General features: G+C 39.6%; 1 non-coding gene across 1 annotated transcript; it reads left to right on the top strand.

Moving 5' to 3' along the window:
* The first annotated feature begins 756 nt into the window (after window positions 1-756).
* LOC122030750 lies at window positions 757-914 on the top strand. The gene has a single exon (XR_006125589.1). It is a non-coding gene; the product is annotated as a U12 minor spliceosomal RNA (small nuclear RNA).
* The last annotated feature ends 6,460 nt before the right edge of the window (window positions 915-7,374 follow it).

Genomic DNA, 7,374 nt, shown 5'->3' with positions numbered 1-7,374 from the left:
CTCGTTGGAGATTTCATGTATCACATTTTAATTTTACTATTAAAATATTCCTTACTTAAAATATTCATTTTATTTTTCAATTATTGTATAAATATCTTATAGGAAAAACGTGAGTATAGACCCCTTAACTACAGGAGGTAAATTATAGAGAATTAATTTATAATCTATCATAGAGAGTGAGAGGAATTTATTTTTTTTTAAAAATATATATTCATCTAGAATTGATCCATATCCATTATAATAAATCTAGAGTGTGAAAGAAATTTATTTTTCTTAAAAATATGTATTCATCAAAAGTTGATCTTTATCCATGATAATAAATCTGTCCTCTCCAAGTAGAGACAGTAAATACATCACCTGTGGAGGAAGAGAATGTTAACCTCTATCTAAGTTAAATATTTAATATTTAGTACTTGTAAATTGTATTTATTAAATACTTTAGGATAAGTTATTTACTTGTAGAAGATTGTGAGGTAGATGGGAAAATAATCAAAGACATGTGAAGGAACTAGTTGACAAAAGGTAATTATGCTCGTTCCCAATGCCTTCATCAATTTATTCTAGGGTCAATATAGAGGAGATAAATTACGAGTGATTACTAACATTAGAATATTGACTGGTGTATAAGGGAGACATTTAGCTTGACTATGCTGAGATTTAAATTTCAAACCTCAAGTTGACAACACCTCATGAGCTAGACCAAATGAAAGGAGGGTTGGAGAAAATTGGATTACTTATGCGCTCAATGATGATAAGAGGCCTTAAACTAATGAGTAAGGGGAAAAAAAGCGAGTGGTGGGAGATGTTCGTTGCGCTCATTAATTTGCTATGCGCACACATTTATGGAGGGCTAGTAGGCTGGTCGAGTGTTGACGCTGCTTACTTCGTAGAATTCACTCGTGAAGGCCTAATATTTTCTTTTATCCCTACAGATTGATATAGTTAGTTCATATAAGTGTATTGCTATTAATATGGTTGAGGTTAATTCCCAGTGGATACGGAATGTCCCATTGGTTGTTTCAACCTCTTCTTGCATGCACTTCTATTGATGCTCTATCATCTCATCCGCTTTAGGACTAATTCACCCTACACGTGGAATAGGGGCTAAGTCTAGAACTCCTAATGGATTCCAGCCATAAACAATCTCAAAAGTACTCAATCCTGTGGTCCTATTTTTCGATCTATTATAGGCAAACTATGCTTGAGGTAACACCAAGTCCCACTACTTTGGTTTAGTTCCTGTAAGGCATCTCAGAAGATTGCCCAGACTCCGATTCGCCACCTCGATTTGTCCATATATCTGAGGGTAGTAAGCACTGCTAAAGTTTAATTGTGTTTCCAATTTACCCCATAAGCTCTTCCAGAAGTGACTGATGAATTTGGTATCTCGATTTGAAGTCATGGACCGAGGAATGCCATGTAAACGCATAATCTCCTTGAAGTAAGATGGGCAATCCGAACAGTATCCATAGTCTTCCTGCAAGCTACGAAATACATCATCTTTGAGAATCTGTCAACGACAACAAGAACTAAGTTTGAGGTTCGTTGGGTGCGGTGTAATCCTAATACGAAATACATGCTGACATCGAGCCAAGGAGCTTCAGGAACGAGTAGGGGAGAGTATAAGTCTGTATTGGTTAGAACCCAATTAGACAGCTAATATACAGAACATCGATCAACAAAGTGAACCACATCGCTAGTCAACTTGGGCCAATAGAAATTGACAAAGATGAGGGTCAATGTCTTATCATGTCCAAAGGACCTCTCATTATAAAACTCATTTATAATCTGCTACCTTAGAGAGCAATCTGGAATGCACAATTGTAACCCATGAAACAGATAACCATTATGCAAAATAAAATTATGTCGATAACCATCATGTACCTCCTGGAATATCCTTTCAAATGATGGGTCAGTTACATATCTAGAAAAATTTCAAAGCCTGCAATACTAGTACTCATGGTGGTGAGTAATAAAGAACGCCAATTCAGGGTATCTGTGACACGGTTCAGACTTTCAGCTTGGTGTCTTAGTGTAAAGGTAAACCAAGTAAGCCACCCACTTGGCATGCTACCTACAGTTTATGTTGACCATTGATATACTTTAATGCTTCATGATTAGTGAACAAGATGAATTCCTTCTGTACTAGGTAGTGTCGACAATGCTTCAAGTATTGCACAATAGCATATAACTCCAAGTCATAAGTAGAATAATTTTTCTTAGACCTGGAGAGCTTCTCGCTAAAGAAAGTAACTAGTCGCCCAGATTGACTCAGAACATCCTTGATACTTATGTCGAATGCATCATAGTTGACCTCGAATAATCTGTCAAAATTAGGAAGGACCAGAACTAGTACTTCAATCATCCTTTGTTTGACTAGTTGAAAGCTAGCCTCTACTTCTTCAGACTACTTGAAATCCCTTCCCTTGAGACACTCGGTGATAGGAGCAATCAGAGTGCTAAAATTTCTGATAAATTGACAGTGGAAAGTGTAGGATCGAAAAGAATTTAGATATCTCCACAATGGTATGATATTGTCCACTTTGGGCCTAGACCCTCATGGTTTTGCTCTTGGGCTTTCCCCAAAAGGCCTCAGGCCAATGGAGATATCTTTTCTCTTATAAACCCATGATCTTTCCCATGTGTTTCCAATATGGGACTATGTTTGTAACCTTGCAACCCCAACAATCCCCCCCTCAAACAAAGGACCATAGGCTTCCCACGTCTGATCCTCGACCCACCAGGTCTTCCTGCCCCTCGGTCCACCCAACCTACTAGGACTTCCTTGCCTAGTCGCAACTAGGGCTTCCTGCCTGGTGTCTGGTCCTCTTGATCCGAATATAGGAGCTCCCACTTTCTTTGTTCGAGGTCAATATTATACCCACATGGCTCAATCAGACCATATCTTTTATGCACAGTTGGCGATTAAACCTTCTGGCAGTCCGGACTCTGATACCAATTGTAGGATCGAAAAGAATTTAGATATTTCCACAATGGTATGATATTGTCTACTTTGGGCCTAGACCCTCATGGTTTTGCTCTTGGGCTTTCCCCAAAAGGCCTCATGCCAATGGAGATATCTTTTCTCTTATAAACCCATGATCTTTCCCATGTGTTTCCAATATGGGACTATGTTTGCAACCTTGCAACCCCAACAGAAAGAAGCTAAGCCATGGAAATTTCTGACATTGTGCAAGGTTCTATATTGAGGCCACTCTAGGACTAAATCTATCTTTGTTTAATCTACATGTACACCATCAACTGCCACAATAAAGTCAAGGAAAGTTATCGATATAGTAAAGAAAGAATGCTGGATCGAGATGCACTAGAGGAGGGGGGTGAATAGCGTTCGTTGCTTATTCGCGTTTCATAATTTGGAAATCGTTTGAGATAGAGCAGCGGAAATAATAAACCAAGCACACAGAAAAGATAAAGGACACCAAGATTTTACTTGGTTCGGAGCCTAGGGCAACTCCTACTCCAATGCTCGCGATCATTGATCACTTTCTGTGGGCAACAACTATATCGCGCAAAGATTGTACAAAAATGTATTACAATACGTGCAATAACAATAAGAGAATTATACCGACGACAGAATCACAATTTCGGAGCTCAGGGTCATCGGGGACTTGTGATAGCACTTCAAGGCATCTTTTGGAGCAGTACGTTGTAGTAGAAGCACTTGAAATTCGTTGATCTGATTGCTACCTCAAGAGCTCCATTTATACACTGTTGGAGGCGCCTCAATCACCATTCGAGGCGCCTCCAAGCCTCCCGAGTCGCCCGCGTGGATCAGCACAGAATAGGTCGCACCTCATCCACTCGAAGGCGCCTCCAAGACACTCCAAGGCGCCTCTAAGCTCTGGTCCAAGGCGCCTCCAGCTTCATTTGAGGCGCCTCCAGCACTACTTCACAGCCAGCTCCTGCTTTGCACCCGAGGCGCCTCCAAGCTCTATGGAGGCACCCAGACACTGTTCATCCGAGACAAACTTTGTGATTTTGGTACCTGCAACTATGTTAGTCCCAAAATACCCTGCACCATAGAGTTAGCACATAACAATAGTAAGAATATAAAAGTGTGACAGTCTCCCGGCTACCTGGTTCTGACTTCGGATTTCCAACTGGAAACCCTAAGTTGAACCCACGCCTATTGTTCCCTCTTCCGGGGAATGCGCCCTCACCTTCTCCCTCAGGAGCGATTACCTGATCCCAGTATGATCCTCCAGACCTGACTGGACTTTCCGCCTAGGGTTACCACCCCTTGGACCTAAGGTTACCGCCCCCTAAGGTTTTTCTCCACCTAGGGTTACCACCCCCTAGGACCTAAGGTTTCCCCCACTTAGGATTTTCCTCCACCTAGGGTTACCACCCCCTAGGACCTAGGGTTACCACCCCTTATGGCTTTCCTCTTGCCTAACCGCAGCTAGGACTTTTACCTAAGAATACTGAGGACTTTCCTGCAAGCTCAATCAGACATGTTAGATCACAAATAAGCTTAACTTTGAATTCCTTTGTCATTATCAAAACAAAGGTTCGATCGTCAGATGCTTCCCACACCAATAATCTTCCCTTTTTTGATTATGGCAACTGAAATTCAAAGTTAAGTAAAATAGATGTATATCTGATCTTCAACGTTTAAGTAAGAAACATAAGCAAGCTTAAGTAAATAAATTCAAACGCAAGCCTAACTTAAGCTGACATATACTTAAACTTAAGGCTCCCCCTTAACAAGAACTCTCTTTATTTTGAATTTTTCTACTCTCCCCCTTTGCCATATATCAAAATAAACAAAGGAATAAGAAAAATGGCCTTAGAAATTTAACCAAAATGGGCAATTTAACCAAAATGAAAAATATTTCGTTAAATTTTGAAAAAAAACCTTTTTGAATAATACGAGGTTAAATTTGAAAAATCCTTTTCAAAAGAAATATTTAGCTTAATAATCTTTAGAAAATATTCAGTTAAATTTTGAAGGAAGCTTAAGAAGGAAGAAACTTAGTTTAAAAAGTTGAATCTTTAAAGGTCTATGAAAACACTTAGCTTTTTGAATTTTAATCTTTTTGTAAAACTTTTGGCTAAGTGAATGTTTTAGGAATTATTTTGATAAGTAGCTTTAGCTAAGGGAAATTGTTTTGATTTTGAAGGTAACTCAACTAAATTTAAAGAAATACGTAGATAATTTTTGAAAAGTTACATTCTTAAAGACATTTTCTTAGTTTCAACAAGGCTTTGTGAACAATATTAAACTTCGAAAAATACTTAGCTTAGAAAGAAAAACACTTAATTTTTTAAAACCCTTTAAGAAAATGCTTAGCAATTTTTGAAACAACCTTAAAACACTTAGTCAAATTTTAACAAGCTTTTGAAAGATATGTAATTAAGATTTAAGGCAAATTTAGGCTAATTTGAACAAGTATTTGGCAAAGCAATTTTGAAAATCTGAATTTAAAGAGATTTTGAAAAAAACTGAATTTTAAAGAGTGTTTAAAAAAAGATAAACTTAACAGGTTGTAACTAAGGCCATTTTCACGTCAATTTAAGAAATCCTAAAGTCCAAGCATGAGTACCTTTATCTAATCTTCTTGACAATATTAATATTCTTGGCCACATGTCTAACCATTAGCTACTAGCTGTTTGTCTAGATGACAACAACTTTCACTTGGTTAGTCAAGTTAAGTCAATTGATCCAGTTAAATTTGACTAGGGCTGGATGACTTAACTTGATTAATGTAATGTTAGTTTTTAACGCCCAGACTTACTCTGATGCACAGAAATAAGCATTCTAAAGTTCAGGCAGTACCCTATGCATCTCACACCATTCTAAGTTTCTTTCAAACACAAGCACGTTAAGCCTAGGGTGTTTGTGAGATGCTCTGGCTGAAATCTAGGAGAACATGATATCTAAAGGTAAGTGCCTAGGCTAAGTCCAAATTTTGAAAGTCTAATAAAGTTGGGATTTTGGAGATATTTTTCCTAAAAGTTTTATAAAAGAAACTAAGCAATAGTCTAATATGTGCAGAACTAAGCAACTTAAATATAACAAAAAATAGTAAGTAGAAAGTTAGGTTTGAGTAACTAAACTTTGATCGACAAAAGTTTAATGAGGTAATAATACAATAGTAGATGAAAGTGTCTGTGTCCAAAGTCCAAAGTACAACGCATGAAAAGATAGTATCAATGAGTAGGATCATCAGCTGGAGGTGGTGCAATAGGCTACTCGGGAGCAGGCTGTCCCTGACGAAGAGAGGCAAAGCTGGAAGCTACCTCTGTGCGAAGCATGCGAAACTCATCTAGCATAAGCCGTCGTGTCTGAGCGGAGTAAATCTTGATACATGTGAGTCGGTCCTCGACCAATAAGGATGGTCGTGTCGAGGTCGACGACCCTGCCGAAGTGGAGGGCTGTCCATGAATGTCCTTGGTTGTGAACTCAAGCCAGTCCTCTCCCTCAGCTGGAGCAAAGAAAGCAATGAACTCGTCGTCTGCCTCGGGCCCTCTCGGAGCAACTGGCTCATCCTCGGCTGGGTCGACTGGCGGAGGCCTGCCCACCCATGCTAGGATCCCCTGAGTAGTGACATCTATATGCGCTAACCTAAGAGAACCTAGCCCAAACTCATCATAACGGGTAAGAGGAATGACCGTCCCCCAAGTCACATATATGCCCTCTATCGTTGAAAAGATGGACGTCAGCACAAGGCAGTAAGGCATGTGAACTACTCGGGATGTGACAAGACTGGCAGCATGAACTATGTTAGAGAGCATATGTAATGCAATGTCTATCTCTAAATAATGGCATAATGTGTACAAAAAGAAAGAATGGGATGGACGCATCTTCAGGACGTCCCGAGATGTGATGGGTAGAATGCATGCAGTGAGAACTCTATACATGACATAATCCTGCACTCTGAGAGACATCAACCTGAAATCAGAGACTCCAAGTGGTCTCTCTCCACCAAAAAAATACTCATAGAGTGTATCTAGAGTAATGTGGGAGTAGGGGTCGCCAAATGGCATCTCCCTACTAGGGTAGCACAGGAAAGGGCAGGGTGACTGTTTGAGCTCTAAGCCGGTGCATAATAAGGCAGGTGTAAACTGAATGTCCTTTCCACCAACCCGGGTGGAATAGACCAAATCATCAACCTTCTCAAGATTGTTAAAAAACTGGGCACATAGGTCACGATTTACTACATGACTGCAGTAAACTAGTCTGTCCAACTGATAGTGGGCAATCATCTCTATGACAGACATACAATAACTTGTGAAACAGGGTCTGTTTAGGTATCTACACTTAATGACAGAGTATGAATGATGAGAAAAACTAAGCCTATGCTGCTCAGTGGAAAATCTAGCGTCAATGGACGGGGTCGTACCCGAGGT

Source organism: Zingiber officinale, chromosome 10B, assembly GCF_018446385.1.
Source record: "Zingiber officinale cultivar Zhangliang chromosome 10B, Zo_v1.1, whole genome shotgun sequence".
NCBI lineage: Eukaryota > Viridiplantae > Streptophyta > Magnoliopsida > Zingiberales > Zingiberaceae > Zingiber > Zingiber officinale.
The sequence above is the reverse complement of the archived record's forward strand: the minus strand, read 5'-3'. Positions and strand labels throughout refer to the sequence as shown.